We start from the raw sequence: 25,247 nt of genomic DNA, 5'->3' as shown, positions 1-25,247 counted from the left end.
TGCAACTTGTAAAGCATGAGACCATGAATTTAATACTACAGTCTCTTACAGTGAAGACACCCATGCATAAACAACCCTGTCTTACTCCAAAGTCGACGAAATCCGGCGCTTGGGCAGTGACTTGCTGTGTCAGACACTGACGAAAAAGCTGTCCTTTGACATTGGCATGATACGCAGTCGGTTGCTGTCATAGTTTAGTGATGCTCAGCAGCATCAGGGGGAAACACGGCGGGACAGGAATGAAAGTTAAGGCAACGGAAGCCTGACTGGGGCGGATGGGAGGGTGGATGACTCCAAAAAACACCGACCCTCACACAGGAGAGCGGTGTTCATGTCCTGTAAGATTGTAAAGCCAAACCTTGTTCTTTTTTCGTTTTACTACGTTGTTGTACCGACGTCGTGCGTTTATTTTGAAAGAGACTGTGTGTAAACGTTAAATTTCTTGTGAAAACTGAAGTGTATTTTGAAAGAAGACAATGCATATAACAGGCAGAACTTGACACAGTGTCCGAGAACATCAACAACCAACACACCCAGGGTACCTTGCACGTCGTATCTGGATGTGGAAAGTTAATGGCCAAATGTCGGTATATGACGAGGTCAGAGTGAGAATGTGTTGGCATGAACACCAAACATAACTACGCCCCTAGATCGTCTAGCTTACACCAAAAAATATAACGTCAATGCCTGATTATAAAATGAAGGGCTCTCCCTAACTTAGAATTACGTCAGTCAAATCAGACCTGGCTGTTCAATATGAATATTTGACTGTTTGTTCCACCATCCATTCCACTATCGAACTAAAGCCAGAGACAGTGTCGTATTAAGTTGCTGTGAGCTATTTACTGCTTCGAAGCAGAGGGCAGGAAACGTAAGCCTCTCCTCCTCCTCCTCAAAAAAACCATAATTAAAACCCTACTCAACTTGAAGGAAACTCAGTCAACTGAGACGTCTGCGACTAATGATTAAAATTTAACATTAGCTAGCTAGCGAGCTAATGTTAACATTCATGGTAGCATTTGTGGTACCAAAGTAATACAGAAATAACCCTTTAAACAAACTGACGGCTTATATCTGACAACGGTGTAGAAGTAGTGAAAAATACAGATGCATATTTGTACAGTGCTTTGGTGTTCAAGGCGGTAATCAGCCGACATTTCACAAGTTTGAAATGTGTTTGTGATGCCGTGACTGCATAGGCAACATGGTGACCACTGAGGGTGAGAAGCCTCCAACATTCCAAACGTAACACTTGTGACCATTAAATCTGCACCATGCGGGTGCTCACAGTGATCTGCATTTTGCCATACTTCCCAGGGTGAATGCGCACAAAATAACTGCTGTAACTGCTAAAAGAAATATCCGATCTGAGACACAGCATATGTCTTTCCTCCGTCTCTCTCCAGACCTCTTTGCCTCTTCTTTGTCCACTTCCTTTACCTGAACTTTCACTCTGCTCTCTCTTCCATGGCGCTGACACCCATTCCCCCCTTTGCCTCCCTTTACTTTTACACCACTGTGCACACAAGGACTCTCTATCTCATCGCCATGCTCTCATCTCACACCTTAAACTCAAACCACAAACACTCCATCCTGATCGTAATGACAGCCCCCATCCCCCAGATGACATCGTCATCTGCATAAAAGGAGGACAGGGAGTCTAGGAGCTGCTATCATTTACCATCTCCACAGATCAAGTAGCCATTATTATGTAGAGGCATGTTTTATCTAAATGCAGAGTCTAGTAGCTATTTTTAAGTAAGCGCCTGCTTGGTGGAGAAATGCAAGCAAATTGCTGTCGGTGAAATGAGATTATTGATTTGTTTCTTGCTATAAGGCTGTGTAACTCACAGGACTGTTTGAATTTAATAGTTTGTATGAAACTTTGTGAACCTAAACAAGCTCTTTCTCTGATGCTATCTTGTGTGCGGCTAATATTGAGGTCAGGTATTCTTCGGCAGGGGCCGTGTTACTCACTGCAAGATTGTATTCCTCTGCACAGCAAGCTTGTCTTTAGGCTTGTTTTACAGCAAGGTGAATATGGAAATAAAAGTAGGACATAGAAGAATTCAAATCAGAGCAAGTTTTCATCATAAGTTTTGTTTGTTTTCTTGTTTCCAGCTTGTCGTAGTTAATGTCTGCTGAAAGAAGCCGACAGGCATTTTCTTAAGATTCGCGCACCGTTATCTAATGCAGTGTTATCTAACCACGCTCAAGGCCAGGGGACGGGAGAGGCTCACAAGCTGGTGCGCAGGGTGCAGAATCTAACACTTGGCTGTTGTCTCCAAACACCAAACAGATCATTATGTTTACGTTATTGTGTCTGGCAACGCTGTCTGAGTCGCGCCCGGATCCCTGTGTAGTCATGATGAAGAGCAGTTACTATGCAGGTCTTTATGAGTGACGGCTGCATCACTCCAAACACTCCTCCGCTGCTCTGTGATGCTTCTTGGTTTGTTTTTTATTCTCTTTATGTGTCAGCACAGGTTTTACCCACACACACACACACACACGCTGATAAACACACACAAGCTGTCTGTCACACACCTCTGTTTAGGTTGTTTGTAATGTCAGTAAACTTGGAGGTTAAACTTATTCCACTCCTGAATTTGTTGTTTATTTCTCAGGAACCAAAAAATTTCTATAATATTATATGTAATACAAATATTTCCACACATGATATCATTGTTGACAGTTTTTGTGCTTAGAGAGTGGTATCAGTCTTCTCATCTAACCTCCGCCAGTAAGCAAAAGCGGCCAAGGCTAACGTTAGCTAGCCAGTGGAGACTTGAGGGTGGGCAGTGGACGCTGTGTTAACACCGCTAGCTGTCTGTCAGCAAAGCCAAAAAAAAAAACAGTTAACGGGTGTCCGACAGTCAAAAGCAAAGTTAGCTGAAACTGGCATCCCAGGCTTTACTAATCTCTGATCTTAACCTTAACACAGAGTCTTTAAACTAAATTACCTTTAACACTACCCTTAACTTAACCACACACTAAGAGGTTACCATACTTACTTACTTGGTCTAGTATGAGCACTAGCTTATAGTGGCTAATGTTAGCTAATCTTTGCAAAGATTAGATCTTGGATATATTAAGAGAACTGGATACAGCATTATTATTTCGGCAGTTTGAGATCACCCCGATCTTCAGCATTATGGGACCCATAGAGCAACCAGACCAGAGACTTATGACAGCTGAGTGTTGCTTTGAAGAGAACATAGATTCATTTCACTTTTAGTTCAGTAGCCTGTCAGAAAGGGCCGCACTATGGGAAGTACTGAGCATACAACTGGATAAAGACTTATTATACTGCACAAGCTGTGTGAGAGATTGTAGATAGCTCTTTTAATATAGTGTTGCTGTTTTTAAATGTGGACCCCTATGACTTTAATTAATCAAGAATTTACTTCATTTTTAGATTCTTCGTTCACTGTGGAGGCAACCGAGGAAAAAGTTTTGGTGGCCATGTGGGGCGGTGAAGTATTGCTTTAAAGTAAGAATACGTAACTTTTGAAAAACTAAAATAAGCAATCTTTCTATCACAAACTAAAGCACTCAGAGAGCGCAGACCTACGCCAAGCAGCTCGGATTTCCCGCCATTTTATTATTTTATCCACTTCGCTTCAACCGATCACCACCAAAAATTTTATCATCTGTTCCTTGTCCCATTATCAACCTTTCCTGAAAATTTCCTCAAAATCTGTTAAGAACTTTTCGAGTTATTTTGCAGACAAACAGACCAACGCCGGCGAAAACATAACCTCCTTGGGGGAGGTAATAAATATTTAAATTCATAATTGATAAAAATGCACCCTAACTAAATTTCTTACACTCACTTGGTGTTACAGCGTCTCTTGGTCCGGTCTGACCAGTAACTTGCTAATGTTAGCCCACTTACATGTTGTGTAGCTGACATTACAGAGTTATTTGCAGACTTTCTGACTCTCTCTTCTTGTGCTACTGCTACACTGTGTCTTAGTGTGTCATAGATAAACATTTCAGAAGAAGAAGTAAACACAGCGTGCCAATTATTGTCACATAATTGCCACTTGTGGCTGCAGGGGCTGCTGTTAAACAAAAGCTCTATAGACTTTCTTTAAATGCGAGATTTCCGTGCCCTTGTGAGAACATATTATTCAGTGATTACTGGTTGATTGGGCCTGTAGTCTCTCTCCAGTCACCCCGAAATGCTCCTGAATATGTTTCAGTCCAATCAAAAAGGGACAAAATCACATCAAGTCTGGAGGTACTAACAAAAAAGAACCATACGGTGCAAACACACATGCCATTCTTCATTTCTCGCAGCCAGCGAGGTTTCTGCAGCAGGGTTGTTGAGTTCAGTGCACCGAATACGAGTCAGGATTGTTACAGACAGAGGAGGTGTAGAGGAAGTGGAGGAAGAGAGAGATATCTGCTCAGACAGAGGGAGAGATGAAGATAGGTAAGGACAGCTGGAGCTAAGGATGACACATGCCAATGGCCAGGTTTAGTCTGAAGAGATCAAAACAGCTGCTTTGTTTGGGTCGCACTCTGACAGGAGAACCAAAGTGAAACCTTCTGTGTGTGTTTTCTGGCTCCTGGAGCTCCGAGCGTCTTGTGATTCCTGCATGTAGACAATGAGATACATATAAAACACTGGATTTCGAACCACATCCAGATAAGGTGGTTTTACTTTACTCTGTCACGATGGGGCGTAACATGTGGATACACCTTTGCACCTGCTTTCCTGTCGACATACACTATATGGACAAAAGTATTTGGCTACACTTGTTCATTATTGAATTCAGGTGTTTAAATCAGACCCGTTGCCACACGTATATAAAATCAAGCACCTAGCCATGCAGTTTGCAATTTGCAAACATTTGTGATACAAAATGGGTCAGTGTGAAGAGCTGAACAACTTCATGCGTGGTACTGTGATAGGACGCCACCTTTGCAATAAGACGGTTCGTGAAATTTCATCCCTGCTGGATATTCCACGGTCAACTGTAAGTGATAGGAATAACAACAACTCAGCCACGAAGCGGAAGACCACGTAAAATCATGTAAAAAGTGCGCAAAAGTCACCAACGCTCTGCTGATTCCACAGCTGAAAAGTTCTGAGCTTCCACTGGCATTAATGTGAGCACCAAAACTGTGTGGTGGGAGCTTCATGGAATGGGTTTCCATGGCCGGGCAGCAAGCCTCAAATTACCACATCCAATGAAAGTGTGAAGTAGGGATGCACGCAATTTGCCGTCTTAACGATTAAACCTCCGCCCCCTCGCTAGTCCGACAGGGAAATTAGTCGCCAGGAACATCCCTAGTGTAAAGCACACCAACACTGGACTGTGGAGCAGTGGAAACGTGTTCTGTGGAGTGACAAATCACGCAACTCTGTTTGGCAGTCAGGTGGCAAGTCTGGGTTTGGCGGATGCCGGGTGAACATTACCTGCCTGACTGCATTGTGCCAACTGTGAAGTTTGGTGGAGGAGGGATAATGGGGTTGTTTTTCAGGGTTTGGGCTCGGCCCCTTATCTCAAGTGAAGGACAGTCTTAATGCTTCAGCATACCAAGACATTTCGGACAATGCTATGCTTCCAACTTTGTGGCAACAGTTTGGGAAAGGCCCTTTTCAATTCCAACATGACTCTGCCCCAGTGCACAAAGCAAGGACTATAAAGACATGATCAGATGAGTTCACAGAGCCCTGAGCTCAACCCCATCGAGCATTTTTGGGAGGAACTGGAACGGAGATTACGAGCCAGGCCTTCTCGTCCAACATCAGTGCCTGACCTCATAAATGCTCTATAGAATAAATGGACACAAATTCCCACAGAAACACAAATCTTGTGGAAGCTCTTGTAGCCGTAGAGGGGGGACCAACGCCATATTATAGTATATGGACCAGGGATTGGCACGCCAGGGGACCCACCCCTGCCTGGCGCCCGGCACACAATGCACCTGACCCTGATTTCTGTCCCTGCAGGGGACAGGGAGGGCAGGGTGGGATCACAGGGTGACTGCTCCGGTGGATTGCCCTCTCCGGGTTTGGGGAGAGTTGCTGCCTCAAGTGAGGGAGTACAAATATCTTGGGTCTTGTTCACGAGTGAGGGTAGAATGGAGCGTGAAATGGATCGGAGGTTTGGTGCGGCTTCTGCAGTGATGCAGGCACTGCGCCGGTCCGTCGTGGTGAAGAGGGAGCTGANAGCTCAGAGTAGAGCCGCTGCTCCTTCACGTCAAAAGGGGTCAGTTGAGGTGGTTCGGGCATCTGATCAGGATCCTCCTGGGCGCCTCCTGTTGAAGGTGTCCGAGGCACGTCCCACTGGTAGGAGGCCCCGGGCAGACCCAGAACATGCTGGAGGGATTACATATCTCATCTGGCCTGGGAACACCTTGGGGTCCCCCAGGAGGAGCTGGAAAGTGTCGCTGGGGAGAGGAACGTCTGGGGTGCTTTGTTCGGCCTGCTGCCCCCGCAACCCAGCCCGGATAAGCAGATGAAAATGTATGGATGGTTTTTTGAATGCAATGTCATCACAGTTCCTGTTGGTGTAATGGTCAGGTGACGAATTCTTGTGTCCATGTAGTGTAGTTGTGTGTATTTGTGGCAAAAAGTGATTAAACTGTGGTTCATTCTGATGCTAGAAAGATAACAACAGAATGTGCTGCTAATGAAAGTGCAGACAGTGTTGACGATGAGTAATACGAGATACGTCGACTCACTTTTTTTTTTTTTTTTTAATGCAGGAGGTAATGAATGTTTGATCAAGGGTAATAAATGTTTGATCTATATATGATGAGGAGGTAATGAAAAAGCTTTTCTGTATTATTTCCCATGCAGGATCATCTTTTATGAATGTGCTCGTGCTGATGAAATTGCTTTGATTCGAAATTAGAGAAAACTCCAGCCAGTGTTTAACGGAGGGGCTACAGTTATTCTCCTGTTGCCACAGTAGGTGCTGCTGGATCTCAGCGAAGTGAACACTATGATAATTTCTCACTTTTCATATATAATGTGGCGATTATATTGTTGTTCATAACCGCTGATGTGGGGCTGATTGGGTTTGTTTTTCTCCTTATTAAAGCCAGAGTGGAGGAGCAGAATTGATGAATATTCTATGAGAGTCTTTGTTTTGTTTGGCTTTTCTTTTTTTTTTCATATTCAACAGCCTTGCTCCATTTTCCGATGCAGCCTTTCCATCAACAGAACTTTGCAACAGAAAAACCTCTTGTTTTTTACATATTATTTCTCTATTATAGATGATCAAAATAGGAACACCAAAATAATCCTCAGATCTCATTTTAACTCTCTGATGTTTTCATGTTTTACCAGCAGCTGCAACTTCTCCAGATTTGTTGGTACAGTGTGACGCTGATAGCAGAACCTGGCAGATGTGAGGGAGTTGCACGCTGGCAGGTCTGACTTTGGACAGTGTGTGAGTAATGAAAGCAATCAAGCCAACAGTCACCCTGACCTGTCAGTCTGGAGTTGTTTACTGCCGGCTCCAGCTATGCCCTTCTCTAACTTATACTGAAGTGGTCAATACCATTAGCACCTCTGGTGTGGTGGCCAGGCAAACTCCACTACTGCTGCTGCTGCTGCTGCTGCTGCAACACAACACCGCAGAGTCACAGTGACAGTCAGTACGCAGCTTTACAGGGCTTTATTTTGATGACATATTACTGTCCATGCCACATATGTTTGGGGTGATTTATTCGAACTGTGAGACATTTATTTTGTTCCTTTGGTTCATTTCAGCAGGTGACAATATTTTCATTTCACTTGGCTTCAGTCAGATAAATTATTTTTCAGTGTACGACTTTATTCTCACCAACACCTCTTGAATGTATATATTTATTCAACATACATAACTGTACATATTTCTTATGTTTCTTATATTATCTTCATTTTTGCTTTATTCTATTGATGTATATTGTAGTTAAATTTTAAGACTTACAGCCTCAGCGCAGTGACGATATATATTTTATTTTTAATATTTTTAATATCTTAAATTCTAGTGTTAAACACTGTGGCATAATACACATTTATTTTTATTTTTAGTGCATAATTTAATTTCTATTTTATTGCTTTATGTCTTTTAATCCACTATTCTTTACATCGGAGTGACTGTAATGAATCAGTTTTTCCCCTCAGGGATCAATAATGTATTTCTGGTTCTGATTCTGATTCTGATTTCACGTAACGATGCGCTGCAAAGTGTTAACTCTCTAATAGTTCTCTGCCATAATTTATGTTAGAATATTTTTAACCAGCAGTTAATAAAAGATAAAGGTTTCAGCTATGAATAAATGTTTCAATGGACAGAAATGTGTTCTGAAATCAGGTGATTCGTGATTGACGTCATGTTGTGCATTTGTGCCAACCAGCTAAAATGCTTTAGATACAAAAAAAATAGGAAACCAACAGAAACTATTTGAACATTTAATTCAAACAAGAACCAGAACACACAAAGATTTGATACAATATCTGCCCATTTTTAAAACTAAACAATATTTGTAAGTAATTTATTTATAGGAATGTCTCATTTATTTTGCCATTCAGTATTCATTGTAGTTACCTAAAAAATAAACACTGTTTTTAATCTTTCAAAAATTATTCTAGTCTCTCAAAATGCAGTTAAAGTCGATGCTTAACAACTTTGATAATTTCTGATCCATTAGTGAGTTAATTAACTTATTTTTGCTTGTCAAAATGTCCCTAAGGTTTAGTTTTAGTACATCCTCCCGGTATATATTTAAGGAATAATATCCTTACATTTAATTACATTTTTTTTGTTCTTTTGTTTGTTTGTTTTTTGCCTCTTTTCTTGTGTTTTGGGGTAAATATCTTTGTCCTTTTCTTTTTCTTTTTAAAGTAATATTTTGAAATACATGAATGGAAACCTGACACATTTTTGGAACTGCTTCTGCACTGTCATATTAACAAAAAAATAAATCTTTGCAAAAAACAAACATACAAACAGACAAACAAAAAAAATAGTTATAGTCACAAGTGTTTCTTTTACAGTTGGTTGGCCTGCTCACATTTGCTACCAGCACTCATTAAAGACTTTCAAATCTTATATCAAAATGAATCTGATTTCTCTGTGTGTATATTAGAGGTAACACATGTCCAACATCTCTGACAGACCACAGACCAGAGACCACTTTTAATACTATAAAACTAAAATGTTATCCTAAATATGAGTACAGGTGAAGAAAGCAAACATTTTTATGTTTTATATTTCTGTATTTTTCCTTCTATGAATTTCAAAGGACCAGAAAATAGCTGTGTGCCAACCAACCCCAGTCTCCCCTAACCTGAGCCAACTGTATAAAACAACCTGTTCTCCACTGAGTCGACTGGAGTATAACAAGTTGACGGTTCTGTCTGATATCAGGCAATAAAATAAAGCACAGTTTTTTTAATACAAGACTGATGTTGACATTTGATGGGAAAAAATCCCATTGAGGGGTCACCAAACAAAAATTCCAAACTAGGCCAACATCCTGACACAGAAAGCACAAGGACAACAGGACGAAGCCTCATAAATGCTGAACTGTTATACCACGGGACAGCATATATCCTTTTATTTAATACAGGGTGGCACAACTGAGGATGATCTCTGAACCACAGAATCAGAGTTTATGCCCATGTGTCAGCAAGAATCTATCCAACACAGTGCACCCTGCAGTGTCGCTGCTCTGTATCTGTCCGTGACCTCTGACCTCTCTGTTGGGCAAAAGCAAAACTGACCCACACAGAAATCAATGAACACAAAGTTATTCTGCAGCTGCATGAGCAGTGGGGTTTACAGTGTAGTGGTGTCATTACAGTAGCAGTCACTTTTCAGTTGATGAAATCAGGGATGCTTTTTCTGAATGATAGCTGAGCCGGGTTGTCGACTGGTTTTCATTCAGAAATAGCAACATGTCGACATGCTGCTGTGGGGTCAGTCTGGTGTGCAGTCTGGTGAGAGAGCCGTGGTGGAGAATACTTGCTCAGATGGTACCAATACCCTGGGATCGCAGAGATCGCCTCTGGAAACCTGTCTGATTAGCTTACCTTTTCACTGGTCAGCAGGATAAGTATCCAATGAGGGGAGATTGTCTCTCATATCAGTGTCCACCTCTACCTCTGGGTCATTCACCTGTTGAGAGTGCTGGAGTGGTCTCCCAAGAGCAACATCATGGCATTGCCCTGGTGGTGGCGTATGACTCCATCTTGGACTGCAGACTTCACTGTCTCATCATCTCCCCGTGCAGCAGCAGAATATTTAACATATATTTTAACTGTTTATCTGATGGTATTGGTCAAAGTACTTATTGTCAGTTAAAGGAGCAGTTTATTAGATTTAGGGGGATGTAGTGGCATCTAGTGGTAAGGATTGCAGATCGCAACCAGCTGAAAGTTGTTCAAGCGGTTTTTACTGGGAGCCACCTTAAAAATATTCCATATCTGCTCCGTCACCTCCGAGCCCTCTGTTTCCGTCCTCACAGTATGCTGGTGTCGGACGGTGGGTCGCTACTGCTGCTGGCTGTATATGCTTATGTCTCCCTCACACTCATTCTCACTGGCTAACTAATTGGCGCTACTTACTTATATTATTGTGGCGTATGTATTATGAATACAGTCCATCTGATGCTCGTTTTGTTTGTTGTTCATCTTTCATCACCACTACAAATGCTGTAGCCAGTATCTCACTATCACTATCCTCATTCATATTTTAAGAAGCTACAAATTATATTCAGCCACAAAGTAAGACTGAAAAGCTGCAAATCAGAACAGAAGTACAGAGAGGTGTTGCATAGAGATGATACACCATCTCATCTAGTTGCATTGGTGTGAACCAGCAGGTTTTTAGAGCGTTGCAGAATGACACTTTGCAGGTTGTTGCCTGTTTCACCTCATCTCACTGCGAATTTTTGGTCTGAACTGGGCTTTACACACTGGACCTTTAACAGTTAGACAGTAACTTATTAACATCACTTGATAAAATGTCAGAAAATTGTGGAAAAAGTTCCCAAAACTCCAGGCAATATCTTCAAATTGCTTATATCGTCCCAACAACAGTGAAGAAAACCTTCATGTTACTATAGTATATCATATAAACAGTTTACTACTATGAGAAGGTGACCATAGTGAATGTTTGCATTTCTTCTTGCTGGACTTGTGATGAATCACCAGCTGCTTATTATTCTAGTTTGTTATGAGTAAGGGATATTAAGTAGAAAAAGATGCAGTAAATAAATGATGAGTCTTCCTCCTGAGGCTGAAAATTGTCATGGCAAGGTCTGAACTACACACACTCGTGCTGAAACATGTTAAAAATGGACCGAATGGGGAAAAAGAGGGGAGAGGGAGGAGAGAGTGAGCTGCTCTGAAGTGTCTAAAAGAATCAGTAGATGAGAGGAAGGGATGGGTGGGGGGGTGCGGAGAGTGTCGGGTAGGCTCGGAAGTGTGGGACCTTCAAATGACACTGCAAAAAGTGTGCTACAAAGCAGTCGGTGGCAGCGTCATCATTCATATATGGCGGTGTGTTAACGCTGTGTCATGTGGGCTCGTGCTCCTCAGCGTGTGTCTTCCTGAAAGTGAATGAGAACACTAAGGTGAGTATTCTGGAAGTATTATATTATCATGTGCGTGTGTCTGCATGTGTCAGTGTGTTTGTGCATGCGTGCGTGCGTGGCTGAAGGATTAATGCCCCTCTCCCCCCGCGGTAATCCATCTCCCACCCTGCCACTTTCCATTCAAATCATGCCCAGCGTGGGGAAATGTGCCACCCGTCAGCCTCCTCGCTCAGAGTGAGCTCTCGTGGCATCTAAGGACACTTCACATGCGGTTGTTTGAGCTTGGCCGGGTCCTTCTCGCGGTCCTCTCCATCTCACACACACACATTCATTACCTCCAAATGAGCTGTGAGTCATATTGTGGAGGGATGCTAAGCCAAAGTAGCTCTGAACTCCAGGACAGATGAAGTTTGCGAGGGCCACTTTAGACATTACTGAACACACACTCTGAGAAAGTGAAATGATTTAGATGATGCCTTCATCACATTACAGCACGTCCTCATGTAGAATAAGAATAGGTATTGAGAGAATACAAAATCTTCCTTCAGGGCGTTGTAAATGAGTGTAGACCAAAATTATTTTTGCAGGAAAATTAGATTCAATCAGTCAGAGACACGACTGGAAACTTTAAATTTTGAAATACAGCAGGCTCAATCAGCTCTCAGTCAACTGTTTCCAGATCAGTGAGCAGCAGCAAAAACTGACCAGCTCAGCTTTTGTGAGGATAACTAGCAGCAGCAGCAGCAGCAGGGGTCAAACTTGTACTGAAAGTGGTGGAATTTAATTTTGCACTACTATGACCACAGCTTTAAACATGTATATATGTACAGTAAAAAATCCTCGACCTATTACACTTCACTTATTTTCTGTCATTTATAAAATTGGGGCTGCCCCCTAATAGTCAACCAAACGTTTGTCGACCAGAAAGGTCATTAGTTGGCAAGATTTCATTGGTCATTTAGTCGCAGAAAAACAAACAAAAAAGCAAAAGTGAAACTCTATTAGGAGCTGCACCTTGTCGAAATAAATCAAAACCTATCTGACTGGACCATGTGTGAATTTAATTTGAAAGGACAGACACAGGAAGTGTCCACGCTCAGCAGTCAGACAGGAGTCAGGTTAATTTCCAGGGCTGGTACCTGCGGTTATTCCACAGGCTAGTTAATAACATGTCGGGCAGGAAATCCAAAGTGTGGGATCATTTTGAGAAGGTGAAGGACGAACCCAAGGTGATATGTAAACTCATCTTCATTGGTCGACTACAAACATGACGTATCATCTGAAACATGGAAGTAGCTACATGCCCATTAGCCCACAGCGTCATTAACAGGCGGCTCGCTCAGTGTGTGACGTGCACTTGTAGATAAAATATAGGCCTATATTAATGAAGGTTCATTAGTACGGTTTTGTATTTCTCTGTAATGTAGCACAGTGTTAACAATGTTACTGATACTATTCGTTCTCACACCTTCAACTCAAACCATTGTGTTGCCCCGTCCAAAACGTAATAATTAATATTGTAAACATGCAGGTGACTAGTCGACTAATGATGACTATTGGTCAACTAGGAAAATTCGTAGTCAGGGCAGCCCTGTACAATGTCGGATGTTTGTATTAGACATGGCCAAACTTTCAAGACAAGCTGTCATCGGCTTGTGTCAAATTTTACGTGGTTATTATAGACTTTATATAATAATGGATGTAGCCATCATGACATCCGTTTTGAAGCCTCAATTGCGCATTTTGGATGTTACCATCTTGTATGTTTTTTTAACCATATTTGGAGCTGTGTAGGGGCGAGGGGTGGATCTGACTCACAGACTGTGATGACTCCTCTCAGACCCTCAAATCAGCCCCCTCCTTAAATATGCTTAACTTTAAGCCTTAAAAAAATGTAAATGGGGGCGTCGGTAGCGCAGTGGATAGTACCGACGCCCCATGTACAGAGGCAATGCCTCGCTGCAGCGGTCGCAGGTTCGAGTCCGGCCTGCAACCCTTTGCTGCGTGTCATTCCCCATTCTCTCTCTGTCTCCCCATTTCACACACTGTCCTGTCAAGTAAAGGCAAAAAGCCCAGAAAAATAATCTTTAAAAAAAAAAAAAAAGTAAACAGGTGAGTTATATAAAAATTCTGTTTAGTTGTCATGAATATTGAAATTAGCTACAGAGACCAAAACTGTTTTTGTACCAGGCTGTAAACATGTTTATTTCTGCTGTACAGTTAGGCATTTAATATAAGCGTGGATGGGGATTGACTCGCTTTTGGAGCCAGCCTCAAGTGGTCATTAGAGGAACTGCAGTTTTTGGCACTTTCTTCACTGGCTTCATTTTTTGGCCTTGGAGGTTGACGTTTGCTGTTAATAATATTGCATTGGATTTATATAGTGTTTCTCTGGACACTCAAAGACACTTTACAGAGAGCAAGAACAACAAAACATAAAAAAGTAGAACAGTTTTTTAGAGGTCGTGGGCAGTTTTGAAGAGGTGTGTTTTAGGTGGAGAGTGAAGGCGAGTCTCTGATGTTTTTAGGGAGTGAGTTCCAGAGAGATGGAGCGATGGAGAAAGCCCTGTTCCCCCAGGTGTGGTGGTTGTGGCATGTTAGCATGCCTAACATTGGGCAAACCTGTATTCATGGCTGCCAATGTTGTTGTTTTTTCCCATGATTTCAAATCGTATTCCCAGTGGAACATGTCCGGCTGTGTTTAGCTTTTATTGGAGATTTTTCATAGTAGAAAGTGCCACCAATACTCCATTACAGTCATTCCCTCTATCTGTCTATCCATCTATCTATCCACAGGTAGCTGCTGCTGCTGCTGCTGCTGTTGTTTGTATGTAGCAGTAGTAAAGTAGTAGTTGTCGTGCAGTGGGAGCAGAAGTAATGGTTTAGCAGCAATTTATCCCCTTAAAAATTAATCAAATGGAAAAATTATTTCTCACAGCTCATAAACATACGCAACAAGTCAAAACATTTGGGGAAACGCTGCATTTGAGGATCCATCACTGGCTCTGACATCCTGCTGCTGCTGCTGTTGAGATGAAATTACATTGAATTTCTAATCAGACGTCTGTATCTAGATGTAGTTTTATGGAGCTCCCCTTCTTGTATATGATATGTTGCATGAGGAAGAGTAAGTGTGTGAAGAGGAGAAGGACTTTACATGTAACACCACTGTATTGCAGCATTAAATATTGATTACATTTTTAAAGATGCATCTCTCTGAGGTTCCTTCTACAATCACAACCACATAAAACCTGAAGTAACCACACGAGGTTTCATGTGAGCCTCCACACAACCCCCTCCAAGTCATCAGCTTATGAATAATGTCTGCCTTCTCAATCGTGATAGAACCAGGAGCACACCATGCCTGAACTTCGAGCTCATTACATTCCCTTTTGCCGGGGTCACGGGCTGCATAAATCTCTATGACTCGGTGAGTTTCATGAACCTGCCCTTTGTGTTGCTTTAAAAGTCAAGCTTATCATCCCTTTGTTAGCAGTCAACCCGAATTTGACCCCGAATGAATCTCTTCCTTTCAGCGTTGTCTCCGTGTCAAGGGAAAGTGTTATTTGCTTCCTCAGAACAGTGAAATGGAGAGCTAGAGGCGGTGTAGGATTAGCACCATGGGGAAATGAAAGGCCACATCCGACACTGTAAATAGTACCACTCCTGTGGCTGCAAATAAAGTTTCAATACCTCATCTCAATACCTAAAATGTGCGATAAACTGCTTAAAATTAATGAGTTGGTTTTGTAGATATATTTACTGTCTCAGAAATGTGCTTTTATTTCCCACATAAACAGAAGCAAATTACATTTTATGCTTTTCATTTTATCCCGGGAACTTCAGAGGAAATAAAAGGCGTTTTCGGATCAAACAGTTCTGGGGACTCCCTGAGAGGAAGTGCCCACTGGGGAGCTCCCCTGAGAACTACCTACCTTTTCTGTTTTTATTCTGTTTGCATTAACACCACCAATAGGGACGCTGAAGTGATAGACTGCCGCAAGAAGGAACTATGGCAGAGAAAGAACCATATTCAAAATTAGGAGTGAGATTATAGGCTGATAGAGAAGGTGTGTCGCTGTGCTATTGGTCGATTGTGAATCAACTGAAAAACGGCAGATGACTCGACTGACAGACCCAGACAATGTCACTTAGAGATAGTGAGTGGGCATACGTGCAAGGAGTGAATGGCAGGGTGAAAGAAATTTACAGCCTGAGCATGAAAATTATTGTCTTCCTGACTGAACTTTCCCCAGAGCTTCATTTGCCGGTGCTGCATTGGCTGTACCGTACACTTCCATCATTCAAGGTAACTCTTACACTGGGAGAGTACCTCCTCTGAGATCGGAGCCAAAAAAAAGTCCCTCAAATTTCCATGATGCATTACTCACGCCAGTTTGAACGCTAGAATGTTTTGTGTTGACTCGCTTCATACGCAGAATAAGTCATGTCATACGTACATGAAATCGCTGAATCGATGAGTGAACTTCTGCTGGTACGTCACTGGCATCATACGTCCCCGTAGAATCTCAGTGCTGATTAGCTATCATGGCGCTAATTGGCTGCTGAAGTTCAGATTTTTTAAATATTGTGAATAAACGTGTGACATGAAATCGTGTTACTTCATTCACGCCTACACAACACAACATTCATAGTTCTTGCAGTGCAGATACAATAATAAGGGGGGTTTTTACAACTATGGAAAAGTTGCTCCGGTCCAAAAACGCCTAAAGACATAAAGTAGAACCCTACATTACCTAGAAATTTAATTGATGGCAATGTCTTCACTGAGTACCTGAAAAATTAGCTTCCCCAATGTGTCCAAGTTTTGGCTTACATTTTTAGACATTTTAGTTAATCTACTTAACAAATAATCAGTCGATTTAGAAAACATCCAGTAGTTACTGCTCTGAAAATGATGGCTACCTCAGTATACACAGCTGAGCAGTATCATCATATTATACCCCTGTAGGTTTGCTCACTAAATTATCAATGTGATCAGGCAACAGAACCCTATAAATATCAGTGAATTTGACATTTCTAATCAGATTTACCCCTGATGTCATTTCTTTAACTCATTAAGGTTCTTTCCATCAGATTATAATCTCCCGGCTCTGTGGGGTCAAACACACTCTCTCCCCTCCAGGGATCTCGCGTCTGTTCAGAGGGCTGAAGTGCTCAATCCCGGGCCCCGAGGAACTCTAAATGACTGGTATTGAATCAATTAGCTGCCTAATTGGGCTGAGATAAAGACTCCATTTCCTTATCGCCAGCCCCACCAGCCATTACAGATGGCACTGGGGATCTCCCAGTGGATGTGCCAGTAGGTCAGAGTGAAGCCGATGGTTGTGGTGATCTCACTGTAATCCAACAAGAAGGTAGTGTGTACTGTATGTCAAGTAAAAAGAAGTGTACGCTGTAAAACATCATATAGAAATTTAGTGGAATCAACTTGTCATTTATCAACTTAAATATTTATGTTTTGTTAATTTCAGGAAAGTTCAATCTACAATTTCTAGTCACCTCTGCCAGTAATATGTGTGTATCTGTCTGTCTAGCAAACTACCGAACCAATCAGCCTAATATTTTGTGGGCACATTTGTAACTGTATGCTCAAAACCTGATTCAGAATTGTTGAAAAAACCTGTTTTATTGACTGTTTTATATGTTATTGGCTGCTGACTTCTCACTCCTTTTAGCCGGCCAGTAAGGGATGCAATTTTTCTGGCTATTGGCTCGGCTGAAAACAACCAGCCTTACCGTCTGTTGCAGGCCACATTTTGTCCTTTATTGCAGCTCAAAAACTAACATCCATTGTAAGTTTGGTCTCATTTTGAATCACTCTCTGCAGATTAATCAATTAACTAATTAATTCATTAATTAATCAGGACATCCTTCAGGTGCCGTTCTGTCAGACCTGTCCTCGTCCTAGTTTCCTATTATTTTTTGAGTCACTTTAATGTGCCACCTGACCTGGCATCCCAGGAACCTTTAATTAAAGGCAGGTGTGCTGAAGTGAGTGTGAAGACGCCGCAGGGTTACAGTCTTTAACTGCTGTGTTTTGGTTAATCTTAGTTTTTATTGTTTGATAATGTCGTTTGATACCTCATTGATTTGAACTTTGTTTTTGGAAAGGCCCGTTTCTTTGGGGAATGTTTGTTTGAGGATTTTGTTTTCATTTTTTGAACGCGACAGTCAAGACAATTAGTTCATAGTGTCACCTTGCAACTCTTCATACATTCTGCAAATCAATCAACTATAAAACCAACCGAAGCACCTGAAACATCAAACAGTGAGTAAAAACATAGACAGTGAGTTCATCATATCTCTCGTTATGGCGCCGATGGGCGGCTATTTTTGAACTTATCTGGAAGCCGCAATAGGACCAGTCGGCCGGCCATCTCACTCTTCTTCGTATTTCTGTATTTACATGGATGGATAATTCATGGTGGCGTGTCAAATGCTTTCTCAGTCTCTCTTTTCTTCAGAAAGTCTTGCTTTCGACGTCCCCCTCGTGTCGTGCCCATTCAGCTCAAAGGCCTCTCCAGGTGTGGGTAATAGCGGCTAATGAGTCAGTACCACCAACCCCCAATTGTGATGTCAGTGGTGACCCTGCCTTCTACCACCTGCCTAAACCACACCCACATCTACAAGGCACTCATTAACCTACCAATAAAGCTTTCACAACATAGTGATGAGTTTGATAAATGTACAGCTGAGAGTTCAATCAACTGATCAAAGTAAGTTTCTCAAGAAACATGGCCACCAGTCAGCAGACTTCCCAGCATGCATTGTGTCAGAGTTTAAACTCTCAAGCGACCCACTTTTATACTAATGAAAACATTACAAATCAAGATGAATGTTAGTATTTTTTGTTTTCACAACTCATGAGACAACTCAGTTCTGTTAACTCACATTTTTAAGACAGCAGGAAAACACTACTTTTATGTTGAATCAGCTTTTTTTTTTTTTTACATTTACAGTGCAGAAATGTTGAGGCAGTAAGGCACCATGACACAACAGACACTGGATCAGTGTGTTCAGCATCATTCTGACCTCAGTCCGTTTGTCTGGAGGACAGGACAGGTGGTCTGGAGGACAATGGCTGCTGCAGATTTTCTAGAAGCTACGTCTGTGCTCCCTCCTTTTTTGTGTTTCTGTGTTTTGATTCTGATTAAAAACTGAAACCTGTGCTGTAGCTTCCTCTGTGCTGTATAGGTGCGTGTGCGGTGGATTACACAACCATTTGCTTGATTGTACAGTGGAACCTCCCCCAGCAGTACCAGCATGTAAGGACACATCTGTTACCCTTTGTCTCCTGGGGGAGGTATGTAGAGAGTATTTCTACCATTTAAACAGACATGCAGAGAACGAGCCGCTGCAGTCCTCGGCAGGACGGACAGGAAGTGATAATCTAAAGATCTGAGGATTAAAAATCATTTGCGGATCAAATGACACATTGTTCATGGGTCTCGATTAAATTGTTATTCAGTATGGGCCTCTTTAATGAGGGCTTATGCCATCATATGCCTCATTATGCAACAGAACCTCCCACAAAGCAATTCATTATTACCTTAGCTAATGACACACTGGAGCCACTAATCTGCTAATACCTGCCGTTTTAGCAGTCTCCCGGTGCTTGTACCATCAGTTTTCCAGAGGCTCGCCGAGCTTTGCCCTTGTTTCGCCAACTGACGGCAGAAGCGGTGAGTGAGCGATGGGGAACAGCTGTCGCTCCCCGCAGGAGCAGCAACCTCGCCACCTGTTGGCAGATGATTCAGGGACATAACCCAAAGACCTCGGCCTGTTTTCCAACCACAGCTCGGTTTAGGAAGAGCAGAGGATGGTGGATGGATGGTGACAGTGGGTTGACTTTGAAGACTGCTGGAAAAGATATCTGCAGAGTTCAGCAATATTTACGCTGCAGCTAAAAGTATTTAGATTCGTTCATTTAGACACGTTTTTGGTTCGATATGGACCACATAGATGTGCATCAGGTCCGACAGCAGGTGACCTAAGGGATGCTTGTAGTTGAATACTTTGTGGGAAATACACTTTTTCACTCTCTTGCCAAGAGCAAGATTGACACCAGTGTCAGCGACACTGTCAGACTTTCAGCGACAAAGTAAAAAAGTATACCTTCCAAAAAACAAACGGATACAACAAAGAAACTCAACCTTTGTGTCTCTTTCCTCTCTCCTTCTTAAATATTTGTGTTCAGAAACTTTACTGAGTCAGTCTGCTGTTAGCTGTGGTTTTATTTTTATTGTACAGTTATCTGCCTGTTAAATATTAGCAGCCAGTTAGCTTAGCTTAGCTCAGCACAAAGACTGGAAACAAGGGGAAACAACCAATCTGCTCTCTTTTGTTTAACTGGTACAAAAACGTTGTAGTCTTAGAGGTCCAGTTTGTAAGATGTAGGGGGATTTAGTGGTATCTAGCAGTGACGATTGGAGATTGGAGCCAGCTGAAACTTCTCAGGTTAGAATTCCTTCAGCATTCATTGTTCAGGAGGTTTTAACCAGGAGCCAAATTATCCGCAGAGGTCTCTTCTGCCAAAACAAACAGACCTGGTAAATCAAACCGGTATTAATACTGAATGAAGCAGTTTCACGTTAAAAAATAGGTGTTTTTGGGGCCCAGTAGCTCAGTAGGTAGAGCGGATGCCCCATGTACAAAAGCAGTGTCCTTGCCACAGCGACCGTGGGTTCGATTTCAGCCCATGACCCTTTGCTGCATGTCACCCCTCTCTATTCCCCCTTTCACACCTCAAACGGCAAAAAAGCCCTAAAAATAATCTTTAAATAAAAAAGATTGCTAACTATAAAGACAGAGGCAAAAATTGCAATGTATAATATAATATATAATATAAACTGGTCATTCTAAGGTAACGAAAACACAACGACTCTTATTTTCAGCTGATTATTCGCTGAAGAAAACATACTTATTATAATATATTCCATCTCTGCCATTATCTCCCCCTGAATCTGACACACTGGACCTTTAAAGCAGGTTATGTTCAGGACTTTGTATCGGCCAGTAGCAGTCATCTCCTTGAGTCTCATCTGGTTGCCTGTTTCTAGTTTTCGTGTTAAGCTAACTGCCTGCTGGTGGAAACTTCATATTTAGCGTACAGAAAGCAAGAAAGAGAACAAGCTTATTTCCCAAAAAGGTCAAACTGTTGTTGTACGCCATTATATGGTCACATTCGACAGCTCGGCTGAGCCGCCGTTAGCACGGAGAACAGAAGATAAAACAATGTAGCAAAACAAAGCGAGATAACACAGTCGATCAGTATTTTGGGCAGACGTCTCAATTCAGTCAAAACAGAAGCACATACCATAAAATTAAGTTTAAAACGAATTAGAGGCGGCTGCAGGCGGAAAAATGAACGTCTATTGTCTTTGTTTCTCTGTGTGTGTGTGAGTGTGTGTTTCTTTTGATCATTGTCAAATTGGTGTCAGATTTGACTTCACATATGAATTGACGTGAGTGATCCTTTAATTAAATCACGATGAGACAGTTTGGAGTTACATATGAAGGTCTGTGTGAGCTGGCTGCTTTTTTTGAACGTGAAATATCTGCACCTCACAGCACTGATACAAAACACACTTGGATTTATGTGGAAATAGTTCCTAAAATTGAGTCTTTTAGTGATGATGGAAATACATTCAGTGCTTTGAGTCTTTCTCTAAATCACCGCCTTGACATTTGAGATGTGAGAATACGTCTGATGCTCTATTTTCTCTTGTCTTAATTGCCAGGGATCTGTGTTGTGTGTTGCACACCTGCCTCATGATCTTGCGTCAGTCCTGGTGGGGGGTTGGCAGTTTGCTCCCAGTCTGAAATCTGTTAAATCCCTCCTCTGTTGTCAGCAAAGTCTCCAGGTTCATTCTCGGCTTATTTTAAAAGTGCACAAGGCCCTCTTTGAATACAGATGACACAATTAATACTGAAATCTGAGAGGGATTACCTTAATATGTCAAGAGACTTCCGAATTTAGATCGGTGTGACACTGATGCTATTCCCTACGCAAGAAATGGATTTAAGTAAAGATTATTATGTAATTGTAAAAGACGCCCCGAGGACTGTGTGTCACAGGTGACCTGCAGGATTCACTCAGCGAGTCTGAGACACGGCTGCAGGTCTGTTTGCGTGTGTGTGAGTCTGTGTTTGCTCATGTGTTTCATTGCAAAATCTAATATGTGTAAATATCTGCAGACCTCGACACAAACACATCTGACTTTCACTGTGTGCTTTTCTTTTACCCCTTATCTCCCTCCGTCCAGTCGAAGCCCGCGTATTGCACTGGATTTGGAATTGGTGGTCAGGGGTATAGGCAGATGGGTGTTCACCTCCCTGCCTGCTCCGCCAGCCATGGCACAAATGTCACGACTCAGAGGGCCCTCGGTTGCCTCTGTACCACAGAGAAATCACACTGGCACGGATGAATAGATTTAATTCAAATGGGAGCCCAGCGCTATTCATGCATTCGCAGACCCCGACTTCATTAAAGCTCCACTTCTTTCTGGGGTCACGAGGAGGAATGTCAGAGGCAGGGTGTGACATGATAATGAAGGTTATGAAGTGTTAATGCACTTTCTACATTACTGGACTTCCTTTGATTGGAAAATAGTCATTTAAAAAGTTGGGCAAATTGAGTTATTAAAGTTGTAATCCTTAAGATTCCAGTCCTGGTTGATTTGATGACACCAGAGGTTACCATGGTAACAGCAAGTATAGGTAGGTATAGTAGAGGGGGAACTGGTACTGGTTGCAGTGCAGCCAAACAAACTAAATACATTCTAATAAAGAAGTCAGTAAGTAATCGTTCCCTTTCCTTCATCCATGAGCAGCTGTGATCTCATTTCATGCTGCACACTGGGGGAGGAGTTTTCTACACAACAGCAGGACACAAGAAAGTTGGTTAGCTTGCTGAGAAGTTGGGGTCCTGCAGCCATAGAAATAGAACGACTACAAAGGACATTGAACTGTTTGCTGTGGTCTTTGACTAGAACAAGGGTCAGCAACGTTTACTATCAAAAGAGCCATTTGTCCAAAAAAATCTGTCTGGAGCCACAAAACATATTTGAGCCTCATCATAAAGGTAACACAGTTGAATTTAAGTTACATTTAGCCTATCAATATTACTAATAGACCTAAATGAGCAGTCATTAATATGTTTTAGCGCAAGGTGGCTATTTTGCAGTGGGCTAGTTATGATTATTTGTTACTTAAACTTTGCAGCGTTGCTAATGAAAGCACACAAATTTCAGTTCAATTCAGTTCAATTTTATTTATAAAGCCCAACATCACAAATCACAATTTGCCTCAGAGGGCTTTACAGCATACGACCTGCCTCTGTCCTTGGACCCTCACAGTGGATAAGGAAAAACTTCCCAAGAAAAATCCTCCAAGAAAATGTATCCACACAATATTAAATTCTCTATTTTCCCCGCAGACTTTTCCCTTTTTGGATTTGGAATCCACAGCTAGCCTAGTTAGGAAGACTACTGTAGAAATCGCTAGTAACGTTTTCAGAGGAAAAGGCACCAGGCCAGACGTATGACGCACATTTTATCTGATGAAATTCTAAAATGTTTTTTTTTAAATCGGTGTATAGGCTACGCATTTGTACAGTTAAAGAATGTAAGATTCACTTCAGGCCTACAACAATAAATGAAAATTAAAATGTTGAAAAAAATAACGGTTATTAATTTCCATATAATTTCTGTTAAAGCCACAGGGAGCCACTGGAGGGGTGTTTAAGAGCTGCATACGACTGATGCCGCAAGTTGCCCACCCCTGAAATAGTACAAAAGAAAATGGCGGTTGTTGTTAGCTGTTACGGTGTCAACATGTGTCAGTGGGGCCATAAAAGTGTGTCACACTCACTAGTTTGACAACTCGGTTTTGGCCCCTACAGACTTACGGCCGGGCTCCACCGGCTGCAAACGTAAGCATCATGTCAGCATAGCGTCGTGGCGTATTCATTTGGGCTCCACTGACGGCGTACGGAAACGACACGTAGAGAAGCCAGCGGGGTTGTTTACCGTTTGCCGAGACGAGAGGCTGCATGTAGGCTGCATGAAATGTTAAAGCATTTTCCATATATTATTACATATATTTGAGTTATCTCTACTGTTTGTCATCTACTTGCTTTCAAATGACCGCCACGGACATTTACACAATGTCACGGATAAACGTGTAAATGCATGAAAAAAAATCATCACATATCACCTCTGATAATGGTTTATTCATTTAAAAACACATTGTGCTCGTTTAGCACACTATTTCATGTAGTTTTTATCTGCTGGAGGGTCGCGTAGGGGAGCGTAGCGCGACAAAAATAGAAGAGCTGCGTAAAATAGAGAGTTGTCGCGCGACAGACGGGGTTGTTGCGCCGCTCCCGTTGCCAGTGGAGCCACTGTAATTGATTAACAGGGGGGCGAGCTGCTACGGGACTCGCGCTGCAGACGTGTCGCGCCGCTGACGTGCCCGGTGGAGCCCGGCCGTAAAGGAACATCAATAACTTACAGGGCAACAACCCGGTTTTATAAATCCGAAGAACTTCCATAGAAAAAATGACCTGCTTGGCAAACGGACCAGGCCTCTAATTGAGACAGGTGTTTATTTGTCAAATGGCTGGTAAAAGGGACTGGGCATTTTTATTGGGACTTCAATTTTTACATTTTATGGTATATAGGTTAAATGGTTATGGCAGAAAAAAATAGCCTTTAAAATTATATAAAGAGAAACTTTACCATGCAAATGTTTTTCAGGTACTTTATAACTTATTATGTGTGTTGCTTTGGCAGCAATACTTCTGCAAGAATAGTCTTCACTTATCTGAAAAGGCAGATGTGTTGTTTTGACGCGTCATTCCATTACAGAGAAGAAATACAGAGTGCTTTTTCCCCTTTGCTAGCGCCGAGCTAACTGTCAAAGCAGCATTGATTGTATCAACATGCAATTAAATGGTAATTCAGTGATGCAGCGTTATTGTGGGAAGCACTGCATGAACGGTCCCTTTAATTATCCCTGATTGTGATTATAACGTCGCCGTGCGTCTTTATCTTTATGTACATTGTTTGCCCAACTTTCCGTGAATCAAGACAATGATGGAGCTGCAGTGTATACTTACAGCACCGCCTCCTGAGTGTGGAGGTCAGCACTAACTTTCTCTGCCGTGATTGCTGTTGGTGTCGTACTGTAGTCAGTGTAGGATTTGAGACGACGTGTTGGTGATTTACTGTGTCTTTACTCTTTCTTCAAGGACAGAGCCATGAAGTAGGGCTACTTCAGCCGCCTCTGCTGCTGCTGCTGCTGCTGCTGCTGCTGCATTCTTATCCACATTTCCTCAGCATCATGCTCGTGTTTTGGGCTGATAGGAGGGTTACAGGGGCAGCCGTGCACAGGGAATGGCAATAGAAGGTTGGCGTATTGTTATCAAATTAGATTCATCCCTCTGCTCCAAATTGCCACGATGCTGCTGCTTTTAAACAAATACGTTTCATTCCGTCAGCCTGATGTGATTTATGCTGCGATCTCTTTCTGTCCCAGATTGGGGTCGCGGTTGAAGGACGGGACCCGTCACTTAGCAAATGACACAAGCGTTTACGTCAACGCCCCACGAGGCTTCAGTGCATCTCCCCGCCGCCAGTGGCCTCGACGAGGAGTCACAGCGAGATTGTTGT

General features: G+C 42.2%; 1 protein-coding gene across 4 annotated transcripts in view; it reads left to right on the top strand.

Moving 5' to 3' along the window:
- slc8a3 (solute carrier family 8 member 3) overlaps window positions 1–25,247 on the top strand; it is a 178,572-nt gene that overhangs the window by 114,908 nt on the left and 38,417 nt on the right. The window lies entirely within an intron of this gene.

Source organism: Epinephelus moara, chromosome 14 (genome assembly GCF_006386435.1).
Source record: "Epinephelus moara isolate mb chromosome 14, YSFRI_EMoa_1.0, whole genome shotgun sequence".
NCBI lineage: Eukaryota > Metazoa > Chordata > Actinopteri > Perciformes > Serranidae > Epinephelus > Epinephelus moara.
This window is presented reverse-complemented; position numbering and strand designations above follow the sequence as displayed.